This window comes from Anabrus simplex, chromosome 1 (genome assembly GCF_040414725.1).
Source record: "Anabrus simplex isolate iqAnaSimp1 chromosome 1, ASM4041472v1, whole genome shotgun sequence".
Taxonomy (NCBI): domain Eukaryota; kingdom Metazoa; phylum Arthropoda; class Insecta; order Orthoptera; family Tettigoniidae; genus Anabrus; species Anabrus simplex.
Genome location: NC_090265.1, coordinates 186,515,133 through 186,536,017, shown reverse-complemented (window position 1 = coordinate 186,536,017; position 20,885 = coordinate 186,515,133). Strand labels below are relative to the sequence as shown.

Genomic DNA, 20,885 nt, shown 5'->3' with positions numbered 1-20,885 from the left:
ATCCTTGTGAGAACTAATGCCTATATACATGATTTAAATTTTCGGTAGTCCTATAACCTTGTCAGTGTCTTAAACCTAATATTTGCATTGCATATTTACAAAGTAAACACCGTTGAATGAACGGTTCAGTACTAAATGTCTAATCCAGTTGGAGGATATAAGACATGTTTCTGATGAATTTCTTTACATTACCGCTTTCCAAATAGACCTCCGTTGCTCTCAAGATCCTTTGGTCTAATTGCACGTAACTTCTTTTTCTTCTTTTGCCCTCAAGATGAAGTTAATTCCTGGCAATCTTAAAATTCGAGCTTTCTGCTTCGGATTTGAGACACAAAATGAGATCTTTAACTCGCGCGTTCGGTCTCCCTAGAATACTGTTAATTTTGTGGTGCCACCCTTCAACACCATTTGTTGCTCTGTGGCGTCTTCCGTGGCAGTTCCAGATTGATTGTGGTACATTATGATTTTCACGCCATTCTTCCACAAAATAGTCCAAAAACTGGACAGGTTCAGGATTCTGTGGCGCTTCTTCGTGGATATAGAGCCAGCCCTCTTCCACATCTTCAGGCTTCAAGAAGGCAAGAGCCCCGCACTTCCAAATTGTCAGCCTCACTTCTTGACATTCTTTGTAGAGTTTTGTCAGTCCGATTTCCTGTACCTTTCTCCAAATACACTGGAGAAAATGAAAGAATTTTTTCGTCAAGGCATATATCATCCGAAAGTTCTGGTTCCCTGAGGATTCCTTGCTCCTTCCTTGGAAGTGAATACAACGTCGCTTTCATGGTCTCATACTGTGGTAGTGCTGTGACCAGCTCGTACCCTCTATTCTGGAGAGGTTGAAATTCTTCTTTGAATATCTGAAAAGGAGACGTTAATTTTCAAAATTCAACTTTCACTCAACTTTCATTCAACTTTCACTAACATGTTATGTACACAATACATTATAAGTAACTATTGGTTGTTTCGATCTACTATAATCTGATATAATATTAAAGACAGATTACGAAAATAGCATAATTAGAATACGTTATAAATAATCAACATTTACGTACCTGAGGAACTGAAGTGCTGGCATCTTCTCTGGCTCTTTTTTTGGCTTTTGAGACTGTAACGCGCACATCCACGGCAGCTTCGTTCGGAACACACACATGTTATTTTACTGTGATTACTTGATCTTTTAGGCTCACTACTGCCCCCTTACAAAATTTGGTTTTCTCGTGGATACATTGCCATACAAAGGAATTATCTTTATTTGTTCTTCGTTTTCGGTAGCAAAAACCTTCCAAAACTAAACTTGTTCTTCCCTTCGTGGTCTCGATGAACTCCATCGCTCGCGTTCTTCAAGTAAACGATGCACAACGAGATCCAGGTAAGAAATTAAGAATACTCCAGGGTCGGTTTTTCCCTCGGACTTTGCAAGAGATCCCACCTCTATGGCCTCAAGGCCAGTGTCCTGGAGATTCAGACTCACTTTTCAAATTTCAAATTTCGTGACAGAGCCAGGAATCGAACGCGGGCCTCTAGGGGTGACAGCTAATCACACAAACCACTACACCACAGAGGCGGATTGTTGAATTTCAACATACGATTCGTAAGAATCCTAGTACTGTATGCAGTTTCACCAGTAGCTTGAGGGATGTGTTCCTGTAGGAGTCCTTCAGTAGGGAAATTCCTCAGCTCAACCTGACTGTTTGTATGTCACTGATAAGAGTGACCCCAAATGGGACGACACCTCCCAGGCTGAGTCCGAGGGAAAAAAAAACAACCCTGGACGGTAAACCGATTAAGATAGCAAGAAAGATAACATGAACTTGCCATCTAAACTTCCCCGTTCGTAGATATAATACTGGATGGTTTAGAATGTGAAATTTCATATTTTGCCTGTCCAGGGAGCATTATATAAGAGACATTTTTTAGACGGGCTTGAGTGTGGGAACTGTATACCATTTGCTATTATGATCTTGTCCGGAGCCGCGTATGTGTGGGTGGCGTGGCCGAGCGGTCGAAGGCGCTGGTTTTATGCACCAGTCCGAAAGGGCGTGGGTTCGAATCCCACCGCTGCCAACCGTATTTTAACTCAGTAGGAACGTTGATTTTGGTATAAAATACAATCTCCTTCGTTACTTGTTCATGTTTGCAAGATGGTCATCAGTCTGTATACGAGTGACGTCTCTTGTGCTCTAGTAATCACGTATAACATGTTTACCTTGATTTAACTGTGAATGCTCCGTAGCTATATAAAAGTTCCTGGCAGCGGTGGGATTCGAACCCACGCCCTTTCGGACTGGTGCCTTAAACCAGCGCCTTAGACCGCTCGGCCACGCTACCGACGTACCGCTCAGTAGTACAGACAACTGACAATTAATCTTGTCGTTAAAATTCTGACAACATACCTTATATTTTTCTTTATCAATTTAAGTTCCTTCCGTAGTAGTTAGTGTGATTAGCTGCTACCCCAAGAAACCTGGGTTCGATTCCAGGCTCTGCCATCTTGGAAGTGGTTTTCCGTCGTTTCCCACTTCTCCTCCAGGCAAATGCAGGGATGGTAACTAACTTAAGGCCACGCCAAATTCTTGTCCGCCCCTTCCAGTTTTCCATTCGCCACTTCAGGCCTCTGTTCATCATTGCAGGTGAGGCAGCCTGGGCGAAGTACTGGTCCTACTATCCAGCTGTATTCCCCGACCCAAAGTCCTATACTCCAGGACACTGTCCTAGATACCGAAGAGGTGGGATCCGTCCCTGAGTTCGAGGGAAAAACCAACCCTGGAACGTAAACCGATGAAGGTAGCAAGAAAGAGTCTGACGCTCCAGGACACTGTCCTTGAGGCGGTAGAGGTGGGATCCCACGCTGATTCAAGGAGGAAAACCAACCCTGGAGGGTAAGCAGATTAAGAAAGAAGAAGAGAAAAGGAAAGGAAGAAAGAAAGAAGGAAGGAAAGAAAGAAAGAAAATCAGATGTAGTCTGGCGGCAACAGTATGCTTTAAATGGTTAAGCATAGCAAGTGAGGCCGCCTGGGTGAAGTACTGGTCATACTCCCCAGTTGTATCTTCCAACAGAATGCCATATGCTCAAGGACATTGCACTTGATGTGAAAGGTGGGATCCCTCGCGAATTTGTCCCATTTGCGATCACTCCCATTTTTGTGGAAAACAAAATTATGAAGAAAGACCACTTCGTGTCCCTTTTGCCACGACTTTAAAATTATCAGCAGCCTACGAGGGTTTTCCAACGTCCATGCAGAAGGGGAACTACTAATTTGGGCGTACTCCACACAACCTCTCTCTTGAAGGCTTTTGAGATAATATTACTCTATAGTTTTTAGCATACGGTAATTATTCCAGCTGGAGACATACATCGTTGTTGCTGCTTTTGTTATTATGATGTTAAGCAAAGTCACTTCCGTACAGGCCATGAGGGCCCTTGGAGGAATGGAAGGTAAAGGCTTCCACAATTGTTAACCTCGGCACGTGATGGGGTAGAGTGCTTAGCTCTTTGGTGTAGGCTGAGTGAACCTCAGGGCCATATGCACCTCCGGAAATTGAAATCTCGTCTCTTAAATTTTACGCCTTCCTGACGGGCGAACAGAGCACGCCTTTAACGCCTCGGCCAGGCAGCCCCTCTTATGTTGTTAACTGCGTGCTTACTTGAGACATGCAGGTCATTGAGACGAATAAATGCAAGCCTTGAGCTTTATATAATGGATACTCTTACAGAAATTTATGGAATAGTTGGGGATGTTTGGTGACATGGGTTTTTCAGCGCCGGCTTTACATCGCACCGACACATATAGGTCTTATGGCGACAATGAGATAGGAATTGGCTAGGAGTGAAGAAAGCGGCCTTAATTAAGGTACAGCCCCAGCATTATTTTGCCTGTTGTTAAAATACGAAACCACGGAAATCCATCTTCAGGGCTACCGACAATGGGGTTCGAACCCACTATTTCTGGAATTCAATCTCACCATTCCGCGCTATCATTATATAATTTCATTTCTTCAATTTCTTTTAATTTATATATTTTCTTGACGTTAATTTCTAATCCGAGCGTACAGACAAAAATTATTTTATTTATAAAGGTCGCCTCTGTGGTGTAGTGGTTAGCAGCCACCCCCGGAGGTCCGGGTTCGATTCCCGGCTCTACCACGAAATTTGAAAAGTGGTATGAGGGCTGGAACGGGGTCCACTCAGCCTCGGGAGGTCAACTGAGTAGAGGTGGGTTCGATTCCCACCTCAGCCATCCTCGAAGTGGTTTTCCGTGGTTTCCCACTTCACCTCCAGGCGAATGCCGGGATGGTACCTAACTAAAGGCCACGGCCGCTTCCTTCCCTCATCCTTGCCTATCCCCTCCAATCTTCCCGTCCCCCTCTAAGGCACCTGTTCACCATAGCAGGTGAGGCCGCCTGGGCGAGGTACTGGTCATACTCCCCAATTGTATCCCCCGACCAAGAGTCTGCAGCTCCAGGACACTGCCCTTGAGGCGGTAGGGGTGGGATCCCCCGCTGAGTCCGAGGGAAAAGCCGAACCTGGAGGGTAAACATATGATGATGATGATGATGATGATGATGATGATTTACAAAGGTGAAAGTAGGCTGAGTGGCCGCGCGATTTTACGGGCTACGGCTATGAAGCAAAGCTCTGTATTCGGGAAACCTGTGGATTCGAACCACACCGTCAGCTGTTCTCAGAGTAGCTTAACATTTTCACTTCCAGGAAAATGCCAGTACAGTCCCACATTTCATATTCATTAGCTCCTCAACTGAGGTAGTGCCAGGAAGGGCATTCGGATGTAGAAACATCCCTTATAAATTAATGTGTCCGCCTCTGTGGTGTAGTGGTTAGTGTGATTAGCTGCCAGCCCCAGAGGAGCGGGTTCGATTCTCGGCTTTGCCACGAAATTTGAGAAGTTATACGAGGGCTGGAACGGGGTACAATCAGCCTCGGGAGGTCAAATGATTAGAGGGGGGATCGATTCCCTTCTCAGCCATTCTGGAAGTGGTTTTCCGTGGTTTCTCACTTCTCATCCAGGCAAATGCCGGGATGATACCTAACTTAAGAGCACGGCCGCTTACTTCCCTCTTCCTTGTCTATCTCTTCCAAACTCCCCCCCCCACCCAAAAAAAAAAAGGAACTGCTCAGCATAGTGGGTGAGGGCGGCTGGGCGAGGTAATTGTCATCCTCCGCATTTGTATCCTCAGACGCAGAGTCTGAAGCTCCAGGGTGCTGCCCTTGAGGCGGTAGAGGTGGGATCCCTCGCTTAGTCCGACGTAAAAACCGACCGTGGAGGGTAAACCGATTACGAAATATTAATCTCATCTCATCCCGACTCGGTATCAAGGAACGAGATGAAGCAGTAGACATACATACAACAGATGAAAGTAGGCTATTTATATTTTGAGCAGTGCTTATTTCGTTCGTTCGTAATCTGTTTACCCTCCAGGGTCGGTTTTTCCCTCAGACTTTGCAAGGGATCCCACCTCTACCGCCTCAAGGCCAGTGTCCTAGAGATTCAGACTCACTTTTCAAATTTCAAATTTCGTGGCAGAGCCAGGAATCGAACGCGGGCCTCTAGGGGTGGCAGCTAATCACACAAACCACTACACCACAGAGGCGGATTGTTGAATTTCAACATACGATTCGTAAGAATCCTAGTACTGTATGCAGTTTCACCATTTGCTTGAGGGATGTGTTCTTGTAGCAGTCGTTCAGTAGGGAATTTCCTCAGCGCAACCTGACTGTTTTTATGTCACTGATAAGAGTGATCCCAAATGGGACGACACCTCCCTGGCTGAGTCCGAGGGAAAAAACCAACCCTGGACGGTAAACCGATTAAGATAGTAATAAAGATAACATGAACTTGCCATCTAAACTTCCCCGTTCGTAGATATAATACTGGATGGTTTAGAACCTGAAATTGCATATTTTGCCTGTCCAGGGAGCATGATATAAGAGACATTTTTTAGAGGGGCTTGAGTGTGGGAACTGTATTCCATTTGCTATTGTGATCTTGTCCGGAGCCGTGGACGTGTGGGTAGCGTGGCCGAGCGGTCGAAGGCGCTGGTTGTAGGCACCAGTCCGGGAGGGTGTGGGTTCGAATCCCACCGATGCCAACCCTATTTCAACTTAGTAGGAACGTTGATTTTGGTATAAAATCTCCTTCGTTACTTGTTCATGTTTGCAAGATGATCCTCTGTGTGTATACGAGTGACATCTCTTGTGATCTAGTAATCATGTATAAAATGTTTACCTTCATTTCACTGTGAATGCTCTGTAGCTATTTAAAAAGTCCTGGCAGCGGTGGGATTCGAATCCACGCCCTTTCGGTGTGGTGCCTTAAATGAGCGCCTTAGACCGTTGGGCCACGCTAACGACGTGTAGTTCAGTAGTATGGAAAACTGACAATTCCTCTTGTCGCTAAAATTCTGCCAACATACCATATATTTTTCTTTACCAATTAAAGTTCCGTCCGTAGTATTTAGCGTGATATGCTGCCACCCCCGGAGGTCCTTGTTCGTTTCCCGGCTCTGCTGTCTTTGAAGTGGTTTTCTGTGGTTTCGCATTTCTCCTCCAGGCAAATGCCGGGATTGTAACTAACTTAAGGCCACGGCCACTTCCTTGTCTCCCTCTTCCAGTATTCCCATTCGCCACATCATTCCTCTGTTCATCATTGCAGGTGAGGCGGCCTGGGCGAAGTACTGGTCCTAGTATCCAGCTGTATTCCCCGACCCAAAGTCCTATGCTCCAGGGCACTGCCCTAGATACCAAGGAGGTTGTATCCGTTGCTGAGTCCGAGGGAATAACCAACCCTGGAACGTAAACCGATTAAGGTAGCAAGAAAGAGTCTGAAGCTCCAGGACACTGTCCTTGAGGTGGTAGAGGTTGGATCCCTCGCTGATTCCGAGGAAAAACCCGACCCTGGAGGGTAAGCAGAATGACAAAGAAGAAGAAAGAGAGAAAGAAAGAAAGAAAGAAGGAAGGAAGGAAAATCAGACGTTGTCTGGCGGCAACAGTATGCAGTAAATGGTTAAGCATAGCAAGTGAGGCCGCCTGGTCGCAGTACTGGTTATACTCCCCAGTTGTATCTTCCAACAAAGAGTCCTATTCTCAAGGACTTTGCCCTTGTTGTGAATGGTGAGATCCGTCGGGGCTGTGTCCCATTTGCGATCACTCCCATTACTTTGCAAAACAAGATTGTGAAGAAAGACCAGTTCGTGTCCCATTTGCGACGGCTGTAAAATTATCAGCAGCCTATGAGGGGTTTCTAACGTCTATGCAGCAGGGGAACTACTAATTTGGGCGTACTCCACACAACCTCTCTCCTGAAGGCTTTTGAGATAATATTACTCTATAGTTTTTAGCATACGGTAATTATTCCAGTTGTAGACATACATCGTTGTTGCAGCTTTTGTTAAGTTAAGTCACCTCCGTGGAGGCCATGAAAGCCCTTGCAGGAGTGGAAGGTAAAGGCTTCCATCATTGTTAACTTCGGCACGTGATGGGGTAGAGTGCTTAGCTCTACGCCCGGCCGCCTTTGCCCCCAAGAATTAACCTGGTACTCATTTTTGGTGTAGGCTGAGTGAACCTCAGAGCAATATGCACCTCCGGAAGTGGAAATCTCGTTTCATATATTTTACGACCCCCTTACGGGGTTTCGAACCCACGCCCTTCCAGGCGAACAGAGCACTCCTCGCCGCCTCGGCCAGGCAGCCACTGTTATGTTGTTAACTGCGTGCTTACTTAAGACAATCAGATCATTGAGAGGAATAAATGCAAGCCTTGAGATTTGTATAACGGCTACTCTTACAGAAATTTATGGAAAAGTCGGGGATGTTGGGTGACATGGGTTTTTCATCGCCGGCTGTACATCGCACCGACACATATAGGTCTTATGGCGACAATGAGATAGGAAAGGGCTAGGAGTGAAGAAAGCGGCCTTAATTAAGGTACAGCCCCAGGATTATTTTGCCTGTTGTGAAAATACGAAACCACGGAAAACCATCTTCAGGGCTACCGACAATGGGGTTCGAACCCACTATTTCCGGAATTCAATCTCATCATTCCGCGCTATCATTATAGATTTTCATTTCTTCAACTTATTTTAATTTAAATATTTTCTTGACATTAATTTCTAAAATATTGTACATCTAATGCGAGCGTACAGACAAAAATTATAATTTTATTTCTAAAGGTGAAAGCAGGCTGAGTGGCCGCGCGTTTTAACGCGCTACGGCTATGAAGCAAAGCCGTCTATTCGGGAAAACTGTGGATTCGTACCCCACCATCAGCTGTTCTCAGAGTAGCTTAACATTTTCACTTCCAGGAAAATGCCGGCACAGTTCCTATTCATAGGCCAGAGCTGAGTCCCACATTTCGTATTCATTAGGTCCTCAACTGAGGTTGGTGCCAGGAAGGGCATCCGGCCGTAGAAACATCCCTTATAAATTAATCTGTCCCCCTCTGTGGTGTAGTGGTTAGTGTGATTACCTGCCAGTCCCAGAGGCGCGGGTTCTATTCCCGCCTCTGCCACGAAATTTGAAAAGTTGTAGGAGGGCTGGAACGGGGTCCACTAAGCCTCGGGGGTCAAATGAGTAGAGGGGTGATCCATTCAGTCCGCAGCCATCCTGGAAGTGGTTTTCCGTGCTTTCCCACTTCTCCTCCAGGCTAATGCCGGGGCTGGCACCTAACTTAAGGCCACGACCGCTTCCTCCCCTCTTCCTTGTCTATCCCTTCCAAACTTCCTACCCCCCAAAGGCCCCTGTTCAGCATAGTGGGTGAGGCCGCCTGGGCGAGGTACTGGTCATCCTCCCCAGTTGTATCATCAGACTCAGAGTCTGAAGCTCCAGGACACTCCCCTTGAGGCGGTAGAGGTGGGATCCCTCGCTGAGTCCGAGGGAAAAACCGACCCTGGAGGAAAAACTATTACGATAAATTAATCTCATGTCCTCCCGACCCGGTATGAAGAAACGAGATTAATGAGTAGATATACATACAGACAGATGAAAGTAGGCTAATTATATTTTGTGCAGTGCTCACTTCGTTCGTTGGTAATCTGTTTACCCTGTTTTCCCTCCAGGGTCGGTTTTTCCCCCGGATTTTGCAAGAGATCCCACCTCTACCACCTCAAAGGCAGTGTCCTGGAGATTCAGACTCGTTTTTCAAATTTCAAATTTCGTGGCAGAGGCAGGAATTGAACCCGGGCCGCTAGGGATGACAGTGAATCACACTAACCACTACACTACAGAGGCGGATGGTTGAATTTCAACATACGATTCCTAAAGATCGTAGTACTGTATGCAGTTTCACCAGTTACTTGAGTGATGTGTTCATGTACCAGTCCTTCAGTAGGGAATTTCCTCACAGCAACCTGACTGTTTGTATGTCACTGATAAGAGTGATCGCAAATGGGACGACACCTCCCCGGCTGAGTCCGAGGGAAAAACCAACCGTGGACAGTAAACCCATTAATTTAGCAAGAAAGGTAACATGAACTTGCCATCTAAACTTCCCCGTTCGTAGATATAATACTGGATGGTTTAGAGCGTGAAATTTCATATTTTGCCTGTCCAGGGAGCATGATATAAGAGACATTTTTTAGAGGGGCTTGAGTGTGGGAACTGTATTCCATTTACTATTGTGATCTTGTGCGGAACAGCGCTTATGTGGGTAGCGTGGCCGAGCGGTTTAAGGCACCAGTCCGAAACTGCGTGGGTTTGAATCCCACCACTGCCAACCCTGTTTTAACTTAGTAGGAACGTTGAGTTTGGTATAAAATACAACCTTCTTCGTTATTTGTTCAACTTTGCAAGATGATGTTCTGTTGTATACGAGTGACATCTCTTGTGCTCTAGTAATCATGTATAAAATGTTTACCTTCATTTCACTGTGAATGCTCCGTAGCTATTTAAAAAGTCCTGGCAGCGGTGGGATTCGAACCCACGCCCTTTCGGACTGGTGCCTTAAACCAGCGCCTTAGACCGCTCGGCCACGCTACCGCCGTACCGCGCAGTAGTACGGAAAACTGACAATTCCTTTTGTCGCTAAAATTCTGACAACATACCATATATTTTTCTTTATCAATTAAAGTTCCGGTCCGCCTTTGTGGTGTAGTGGTTAGCGTGATTAGCTGCCACCCCCGGAGGTCCGGGTTCGATTCCCGGCTTTGCCACGAAAATTTGATAATTGGTACGAGGGCTGGAACGGGGTCCACTCAGCCTCGGGAGGTCAACTGAGTAGAGGTGGGTTCGATTCCCACCTCAGCCATCCTGGAAGTGGTTTTCCGTGGTTTCCCACTTCTCCTCCAGGCGAATGCCGGGATGGTACCTAACTTAAGGCCACGGCCGCTTCCTTCCCTCTTCCTTGTCTATCCCTTCCAATCTTCCCATCCCTCCACAAGGCCCCTGTTCAGCTTAGCAGGTGAGGCCGCCTGGGCGAGGTACTGGTCATACTCCACAGTTGTATCTCCGACCAAGAGCCTGAAGCTCCAGGGCACTGCCCTTGAGGGAGAAATTCAATGTTCCCAATTCTCTAAGGGCACCGGGCAGTAAACACGTGGAAATTAAATTACCGGCTAAATCACGCTCCTTATGTAATAATTATAAATAGTATTTTGCAATATTGTTAAAATTAGCATACACAATTCATCCTCTTAACAAAAGTGGAGTAAATGTGTGGCAAATTTATTTCTTAAACAGAAATATTTACTTCCAAGCCCACTACTAGCCTGCAGAGTGATATTCTTCATATTCTTATTATCTAATATGACATAGCCTGGGAGATTCTGTGCACGTTGTCACAGTGTCCGGCTACATGGCTAAATGGTTACCGTACTGGCCTTTGATCACAGGAGTCCCGGGTTCGATTCCCGGAAGAGTCGGGAATCGGTATCATAATTAGTAAATTTCATTGGCACGTTTGCTGGGTGTATGTGTGTTTTCATAAATATTGACATTTTACTCCCGGATTGTAATCGAAACCGACTTTCAACCTATTAGGTACTTGTATTACTTGTTGAAGATGTGTTAAGTACAGAACAAAAATGACCAACCAAACACCAGTGAGATCCGAACCCACAACCTCGCGATTTCGCGCCGGTTTCTCTACCAATTGAGCTATGGTGGCCTACGCCATGTTTATTCTGTCGGAAATGATCTAAGGTACAGGTCTGGTACAACTGCCATCACACTGTAGAGTGCGTTTGAGTTGCCCGTGGAGGGCCAAGTCAATGAATATTGAATTTTCACGACCGCATTTCAACCTGTTAGGTCGAAAGTCGGTTTCGATTGTATTCATAATCATTTCATCATCATCACGACGCAGATCACCTACGGGCATCAATTCAAAAGACCTGCACCTGGCAAGCCGAACTTCTCCTCGGACACTTCCGACACTAAAATCCATACGCAATTTCATCCTGTCATACTGTTAAGCCCAGTAAAGTGTGACAGTAGAAGTAATATTACTGTATATGTTTACTGTAGGAATGCGATAAAACTGTTGTAGATACTTAAGTCCACTTATTTTGCAAAGGAGTTACATTTTTATAGTTTTTGTGTCTTGGGTTCCATATTTCTTCTCTTTGAAACACTGCATACATAATTTCGTCTTCCATAGCTTCAGAACCAGCTAGGTAACGCTAAGCAATTAACCAACACTGCGCGTTGTCTGGCGCTTCGCTTAGCTGTAAGGTAGGCGTTCAGCGCAACAGAAAGCGGGCGGTGTGAACATATGGCTTAGGAACAAGGCACTGGTTAAGCTTAGTGTGACGCTTAGCGTTGAGCAACACGCTCGGTGTGCACGCGGCCTTATGCTCCAGCACACTGCCATAGATCGGTAGTAGAGCTGGGAACGGAGCAGTTGCTCCTATGATTGCAATCGGTAGTGCGAGTGCAGCGCTCCCTCCGGTATTCTCCGGTTGTAAACTGTTGCTTGGAAACTAATCGGTGTTTTCGTTGGGCGAGCGGAGGACGGAGGAACAGTACTGAATATGTACTGCTTTGCATTTCCAGTAGTGGAGCGCAACGGATGTGGTAGCGACGTAGTAAATACTGCTTTGTTAGTGTGAAGAAGGCGAATATATGAAATATATACATTCTCACTTATCGTTCGTGTTTCATTTGTCGATTACTTTTGTAACAATCTGCTTTACGTCATGCCGTCTTATGGCGACGATGTGATAGGAACGGCTAAGGAGAGCAATTTCTATGCGTGAAAATGGAAAATGACGTAAAACCATCTTCAGGGCTGCCGACAGTGGGGTTCGAACCCACTTTCATCCGGTAGATAGTGGGTTCGAATCCCACTGTCGGCAGCTCTGAAGATGGTTTTCCGTGGTCTCCAACTTCTCCTCCAGGCAAATGCCGGGATGGTACCTAAGTGAAGGCCACGGCCGCTTCATTCCCACTCCCAGGCCTTCCCTATCCCATCGTCGCCATAAGACCTATCTGTGGCGGTGCGACGTAAAACAAAACAAAAAACGTATCCCCGACCCAAAGTCTCACACACCAGTACACTGTCCTTGAGGCGGTATAGGTGGGATCCCTGTCTGTGTCCGAGGGAACACCCCACCCTGGAGGGTAAATTGATAGAAAGATTATTATTATTATTATTATTATTATTATTATTATTATTATTATTGTACTCCCATATCACCTTCTGTAGTTTTGTGTGACGTTAAGATGCCGGCATTTTGTCCCATAGGAGTTCTTTCATGTGCCGGTACACCTGCCGACATGAGACTTTCGTATGTGACCACCTTCAAGTACCGCCAAGCAAAGTCGGAATTGAAACCGCAAGCTTGAGCTCAGAAGGCTCTAACGTCTGAACTACTCAGCCCGGTACAGCATATAGCCAGTTCCAAACAGTTCGTATTCATCAGTAAAAATTGAAATGGTGTATGACTTTTAGTGCCGAGAGTGTCCGAGGACAAGTTCAGCTCACCAGATGCAGCAGGTCTTTTGATTCGATTCCCGTAGGCGACCTGCACGTTGTTATGAGGATGAGATGATGATGAAGGCGACACATACACCCAGCTCCAGTGCCAGCGAAATTAACCAATTAAGGTTAAAATTCCCGACCCTGCCGCGAACCGAATCCGGGACCCCTGTGACCAGAGGCCAGCACGCTAACCATGTAGCCATGGAGCCAGACGTACTCTGCCGAAATAAATGTTTACATGCGATGGAATATAATTATTACTTAAACGTTTTTACCATTAATAATATTGTGTATAAAGGAAAGGGTGATAGACATAAAGCTGAAAATTACAGGCCAGTAAGCTTTGGGAAGGCATTCTTTCTCATTATATTAGACTTCATCATCATCATCATCATCTGTTTACCCTCCAGGGTCGGCTTTTCCCTCGGACACAGCGAGGGATCCCACCTCTACCGCCTCAAGGCCAGTGTCCTGGAGCTTCAGACTCTTGGTCGGGGATACAACGGGGGAGAATGACCAGTATCTCGCCCAGGTGGCCTCACCTGCTATGCTGAAAGGGGCCTTGTGGAGGGATGGGAAGATTGGAAGGGATAGGCAAGGAAGAGGGAAGGAAGCGGCCGTGGCCTGAAGTTAGGTACCATCCCGGCATTCGCCTGGAGGAGAAGTGGGAAACCACGGAAAACCACTTCCAGGATGGCTGAGGTGGGAATCGAACCCACCTCTACTCAGTTGACCTCCCGAGGCTGAGTGGACCCCGTTCCAGCCCTCATATCACTTTACAAATTTCGTGGCAGAGCCGGGAATCGAACCCGGGCCTCCGGGGGTGGCGGCTAATCACGCTAACCACTACACCACAGAGGCGGACTATATTAGACATATTTGTGAAATTAATAACTGGCTCGATAGAAGGCAATTCGGTTTTAGGAAAGGTTATTCCACTGAAGCTCAACTTGTAGGATTCCAGCAAGATATAGCAGATATCTTGGATTCTGGAGGTCAAATGGACTGTATCGCGATTGACCTGTCTAAAGCATTTGATAGGGTGGATCATGGGAGACTACTGGCAAAAATGAGTGCAGTTGGACTAGACAAAAGAGTGACTGAATGGGTTGCTATATTTCTAGAAAATAGATCTCAGAGAATTAGAGTAGGTGAAGCTTTATCTGACCCTGTAATAATTAAGTGGGGAATTCCTCAAGGCACTATTATCGGACCTTTATGTTTTCTTATATATATAAATGATATGAGCAAAGGAGTGGAATCGGAGGTAAGGCTACTTGCGGATGATGTTATTCTCTATAGAGTAATAAATAAGTTACAAGATTGTGAGCAACTGCAACGTGACCTCGAAAATATTGTGAGATGGACAGCAGGCAATGGTGTGTTGATAAACGGGGTTAAAAGTCAGGTTGTGAGTTTCACAAATAGGAAAAGTCCTCTCAGTTTTAATTACTGCGTTGATGGGGTGAAAGTTCCTTTTGGGGATCATTGTAAGTATCTAGGTGTTAATATAAGGAAAGATCTTCATTGGGGTAATCACACAAATGGGATTGTAAATAAAGGGTACAGATCTCTGCACATGGTTATGATGGTGTTTAGGGGTTGTAGTAAGGATGTAAAGGAGAGTGCATATAAGTCTCTGGTAAGACCCCAACTAGAGTATGGTTCCAGTGTATGGGACCCTCGCCACGATTACCTGATTCAAGAACTGGAAAAAATCCAAAGAAAAGCAGCTCGATTTGTTCTGGGTGATTTCCGACAAAAGAGTAGCGTTACAAAAATGTTGCAATGTTTGGGTTGGGAAGAATTGAGAGAAAGAAGAAGAGCTGCTCGACTAAGTGGTATGTTCCGAGCTGTCAGCGGAGAGATGGCGTGGAATGACATTAGTAGACGAATAAGTTTGAATGGCGTTTATAAAAGTAGGAAAGATCACAATATGAAGATAAAGTTGGAATTCAAGAGGACAAACTGGCGCAAATATTCATTTATAGGAAGGGGAGTTAGGGATTGGAATAACTTACCAAGAGAGATGTTCAATAAATTTCTAATTTCTTTGAAATCATTTAGGAAAAGCAACAGATAGGGAATCTGCCACCTGGGCGACTGCCCTAAATGCAGATCAGTATTGATTGATTGATCGAGTGAATATTCAATCTACAGTATTCTGTCCACCTGTACCTATTGCAAACCGAATGTCAGCAGATCAAAATAAAGGGGCAATCTTGAAACGACTACAGCATTTGAATGATAAACGTAAGGGAACACATGCATCTGTGGAATTAGTAATGAAATCTAAATTGTAATTCCTCCTAAGATCACCGTTACAACATTGCCCACATTAAAGCATTTGAATTTTCCGCCAGTGAATTCAATCGGAGGACTACCGGAGGTCTCCGGAGGACGAGCTAAACCAACTGGTCCGCTCTGCTCCTACCATTCATCATCATCATCATCTGTTTACCCTCCAGGTTCGGCTTTTCCCTCGGACTTAGCGAGGGATCCCACCTCTACCGCCTCAAGGGCAGTGTCCTGGAGCTTCAGACTCTTGGTCGGGGGATACAACTGGGGAGTATGACCAGTACCTCGCCCAGGCGGCCTCACCTGCTATGCTGAACAGGGGCCTTGTGGAGGGATGGGAAGATTGGAAGGGATAGGCAAGGAAGAGGGAAGGAAGCGGCCGTGGCCTTAAGTTAGGTACCATCCCGGCATTCGCCTGGAGGAGAAGTGGGAAACCACGGAAAACCACTTCCAGGATGGCTGAGGTGGGAATCGAACCCACCTCTACTCAGTTGACCTCCCGAGGCTGAGTGGACCCCGTTCCAGCCCTCGTACCACTTTTCAAATTTCGTGGCAGAGCCGGGAATCGAACCCGGACCTCCGGGGGTGGCAGCTAATCACGCTAACCACTACACCACAGAGGCGGCTTTGCTCCTACCATTCCCAGCTCTAATCGGTAGAGTTGGGATCCCTGGCTGAATCCGCGGGAAAACCAACCCTGGAGGGTAAACGGATTAAGATAGCAGGAAAGGATAACATGAATTCGCCATCTAAATTTGGCCGTTCCTAGATATAATACTTTCCAGAGCGCTAGCAGCTATAGTTTAGAACGTGAAATTTCATGTCTTGCCTGTCCAGGGAGCATGATATAAGACATATTTAGAGGGGCTTGAGTGTGGCAACTGAATTCCATTTGCTATTGTGATCTTGTCTGGAGCCGTGTGTTTGTGGGAAGCGTGGCCGAGCGGTTTAAGACCATGGTTTTAGGCACCAGTCCGAAAGGGCGTAGGCTCGAATCCCACCGCTGCCAAGCCTTGTTTTAATTCAGTGGGAACAATTACTTTCATTTACAATACAATGATCTTCAGTGTGTATACGAGTGACTGTCAAGGGAGCATGATCTAAGAGACTTTTTTTAGAGTGACTTGAGTGTGGGAACTCTAATGTGGATTGCCATTATGATTACAAGTGAGGCGCCTGGGCGAAGTACTGGTCATACTCCCCAGTTGTATCTTCCAACAAAAAGTCATATGCTCAAGGACATTGCCCTTGATGGGAAAGGTGGGATCTCTGGCGTCTGTGTCCCATTTACGATCACTCCCATTACTGTGGAAAACAAGATTGTAAACATAGACCAGTTTATGTCCCATTTCCGACCATCCTGGAAGTGGTTTTCCGTGGTTTCCCACTTCTCGTCCATGCAAATGCCGGAATGGTACCTAACTTATGACCAGGGCCGCTCCCTTTCCGCTGCCTTGTCTATCTCTTCCAAACATACCCCGCCCCCCCAAAAGGGCCCTGTTCAGCATAGTGGGTGAGGCCGCCTGGGCGAGGTACTGGTCATCCTCCGCAGTTGTATCCTCAGACGCTGAGTCTGAAGCTCCAGGACGCTGCCCTTGAGGCGGTTGAGGTGGGATCCCTCGCTGAGGCCGACGGAAAAACCGACCCTGGATGGTAACGGATTAGGATAAATTAATCTCATCTCATCCCGACCCGGTATCACGGAACGAGATGAAGAAGTAGACATACATACAACAGATGAAAGTAGGCTAATTATATTTTGAGCAGTGCTTACTTTGTTCGTTCGTAATTTGTTCACCCTCCAGGGTCGGTTTATCCCTCGCACTGTGCAAGGGATCCCACCTCTACCGCCTCATGGCAGTGTCCTGGAGATTAAGACTCACTTTACAAATTTCGTGGTGGAGGCGGGAATTGAACCCAGTCCTCTGGGGGTGGAAGCTAATCACACAAACCACTACACCATAGAGGCGGATTGTTGAATTTCAACATACGATTCGTAAGTATCCTAGTACTGTATGCTGTTTCACCAGTTGCTTGAGGGATGTGTTCCTGTAGCAGTCCTTCAGTAGGGAATTTCCTCAGCGCAACCTGACTGTTTTCATGTCACTGATAAGAGTGATCGCAAATGGGACGACACCTCCCTCGCTGAGTCCGAGGGAAAAAGATGACATGAACTTGCCATCTAAACTTCCCCGTTCGCAGATATAATACTGGATGGTTTCATCATCATCATCATCATCTGTTTACCCTCCAGGTTCGGTTTTTCCCTCGGACTTAGCGAGGGATCCCACCTCTACCGCCTCAAGGGCAGTGTCCTGGAGCTTCAGACTCTTGGTCGGGGGATACAACTGGGGAGTATGACCAGTACCTCGCCCAGGCGGCCTCACCTGCTATGCTGAACAGGGGCCTTGTGGAGGGATGGGAAGATCGGAAGGGATAGGCAAGGAAGAGGGAAGGAAGCGGCCGTGGCCTTAAGTTAGGTACCATCCCGGCATTCGCCTGGAGGAGAAGTGGGAAACCACGGAAAACCACTTCCAGGATGGCTGAGGTGGGAATCGAACCCACCTCTACTCAGTTGACCTCCCGAGGCTGAGTGGACCCCGTTCCAGCCCTCATACCACTTTTCAAATTTTCGTGGCAGAGCCGGGAATCGAACCCGGACCTCCGGGGGTGGCAGCTAATCACGCTAACCACTACACCACAGAGGCGGCCACTGGATGGTTTACAACATGAAATTTCATATTTTGCCTGTCCAGGGAGCATGATATAAGATACATTTTTTAGAGGGGCTTGAGTGTGGGACCTGTATTCCATTTGCTATTCTGATCTTGTCCATAACCGTGCATGTGTGGGTAGCGTGGCCGAGCGGTGGAAGGCGCTGGTTTTAGGCACCAGTGCGAAAGGGCGTGTGTTCGAATCCCAACGCTATTTTAACTTAGTAGGAACGTTGATTTTGGTAAAAAATACAATCTTCTTCGTTACTGGTTCAAGTTTGCAAGATGATCTTCAGTGTGTATAAGAGTGACCTCTCTTGTGCTCTAGTAATCATGTATAAAATGTTTACCTTAATTTTACTGTGAATGCTCCATAGCTACCTAAAAGTTCCTGGCAGCGGTGGGATTCGAATCCACGCCCTTTCGGACTGGTGCCTTAAACCAGCGCCTTAGACCGCTCGGCCACGCTAGCGACGTACGGCTTACTAGTACAGACAACTGACAATTCCTCTTGTCGTTAAAATTCTGACAACATACCTTATATTTTTCTTTATCAATTAAAGTTCCTTCCGTAGAAGTTAGCGTGATTAGCTGCCACCCCCGGAGGCCCGGGTTCGATTCTCGGCTCTGCCATCATGGAAGTTGTTTTCCGTGGTCTCCCACTTCTCCTCCAGGCAAATACCGGGATGGTAGCTAAATTAAGGCCACGGCCACGTCCTTGTCCGCCCCTTCCAGTATTCCCATTCGCCACTTCACGCCTCTGTTGATCATTGAAGGTAAGGCAGCCTGGGCGAAGTACTGGTCCTATTATCCAGATGTATTCCCCCACCCAAAGTCCTATGCTCCAGGACACTGCCCCAGATACCGAAGAGGTGAGATCCGTCGCTGAGTTCGAGGGAAAAACCAACCCTGGAACGTAAACCGATTAATGTAGCAAGAAAGATAACGCTCCAGGACACTGTACTTGAGGCGGTAGAGGTGGGATCCCTCGCTGATTTCGAGGGAAAAGCCGACCCTGGAGGGTAAGGAGATTAAGAAAGAAGAATAAAGAAAGAAAGAAAGAAAGAAAGAAAGAAAGAAAGAAAGAAAGAAAGAAAGAAAGAAAGAAAGAACAGATGTTGGGCGGCAACAGTATGCAGTAAATGGTTAAGCATAACAAGTGAGGCGCCTGGGCGAAGTACTGGTCATACTCCCCAGTTGTATCTTCCAACAAAAAGTCATATGCTCAAGGACATTGCCCTTGTTGTGAAAGGTGGGATCCCTCGCGGCTGTGTCCCGTTTGCTATCACTCCCATTACTGTGGAAAACAAGATTGTGAAAAAATACCAGTTCGAGTATCTTTTGCGATGACTTTAAAATTATCAGCAGTCTATGAGGGTTTTCCAACGTCCATGCAGCAGGGGAACCACTAATTTGGGCGTAGGCCTACTCCACACAACCTCTCTCTTGAAGGCTTTTGTGATAATATTACTCTATAGATTTTAGCATACGGTATTTATTCCAGCTGTAGACATACATCATTGTTGCAGCTTTGTTATTATGATGTTACCTCCGTACAGGTCATGAGGGTCGTAGGAGGAGTGGAAGGTAAAGGCTTCCACCATTGTTAACCTCGGCACGTGATGGGGTAGAGTGCTTAGCTCTATGCCCGGCCGCCTTTGCCCCCAGGAATTAACCTGGTACTCATTTTTGGTGTGGGCTGAGAGAACCTCAGAGCCATATGCACCTCCGGAAGTGGAAATCTCGTTTCTTAAATTTTACGTCTTCCTGACGGGCGAACCGAGCACGCCTTTATCGCCTCGGCCAGGCAGCCCCTGTTATGTTGTTAACTGCGTGCTTACTTGAGACATGCAGGTCAGTGAGACAAATAAATGCAAGCCTTGAGCTTTATATAATGGATACTCTTGCAGAAATTTATGGAAAAGTTGGGGATGTTTGGTGACATGGGTTTTTCATCGCCGGCTTTACATCGCACCGACACATATAGGTCTTATGGCGACAATGAGATAGGAATGGGCTAGGAGTGAAGAAAGCGGCCTTACTTAAGGTACAGCCCCAGCATTATTTTGCCTGTTGTGAAAATACGAAACCACGGGAAACCATCTTCATGGCTACCGACAATGGGGTTCGAACCCACTATTTCCGGAATTCAATCTTACCTTTCCGCGCTATCATTATAGAATTTCATTTCTTCAACTTATTTTAATTTAAATATTTTCTTGACATTAATTTCTAAAATCTTGTACATCTAATCCGAACGTACAGACAAAAATTATCATTTTATTTATAAAGGTGAAAGTAGGCTGAGTGACCGCGCGTTTTAACGGGCTACGGCTATGAAGCAAAGCTCTGTATTCGGGAAACCTGTGGATTCGAACCCCACCGTCAGCTGTTCTCAGAGTAGCTTAACATTTTCACTTCCAGGAAAATGCCGGTACAGTTCCTATTCATAGGCCAGAGCTGAGTCCTACATTTCATATTCATTAGCTCCTCAACTGAGGTAGTGCCAGGAAGGGCATTCGGATGTAGAAACATCCCTTATAAATTAATCTGTCCGATTCTGTGGTGTAGTGGTTAGTGTGATTAGCTGAACGCCCCAGAGGCGTGGGTTCGTTTCCCGGCTCTGCCACGAAATTTGAAAAGTTATACGAGTTGCTGGAACGGGGTCTAATCAGCCTCGGAAGGTCAGATGAGTAAAGGGGGGGGGGTATGATTCCCTCCTCAGCCATCCTGGAAGTGGTTTTCGGTGTTTTCCCACTTCTCCTCCAGGCAAATCCCGGGATGGTTCCTAACTTAAGACCATGGCCGCTTCCTTCCCTCTTCCTTGCCTATCTCTCCAAACTTTCCACCCTCTAAATGCCCCCGTTCAGCAAAGCGTGTGAGGCCACCTGGGCGAGGTACTGGTCATCCTCCGCAGTTGTATCATACGACTCAGAGTCTGA

General features: G+C 46.4%; 3 non-coding genes across 3 annotated transcripts; 1 reads left to right on the top strand and 2 right to left on the bottom strand.

The window, feature by feature from the left end:
• The first annotated feature begins 1,984 nt into the window (after window positions 1-1,984).
• Window positions 1,985-2,064, top strand: TRNAI-UAU (transfer RNA isoleucine (anticodon UAU)). Its single transcript has one exon. It is a non-coding gene; the product is annotated as a tRNA-Ile (tRNA).
• A 184-nt stretch (window positions 2,065-2,248) lies between these two features.
• TRNAL-AAG (transfer RNA leucine (anticodon AAG)) lies at window positions 2,249-2,328 on the bottom strand. The gene has a single exon. It is a non-coding gene; the product is annotated as a tRNA-Leu (tRNA).
• A 7,582-nt stretch (window positions 2,329-9,910) lies between these two features.
• On the bottom strand, window positions 9,911-9,990 carry TRNAL-AAG (transfer RNA leucine (anticodon AAG)). Its single transcript has one exon. It is a non-coding gene; the product is annotated as a tRNA-Leu (tRNA).
• Window positions 9,991-20,885: the final 10,895 nt, after the last annotated feature.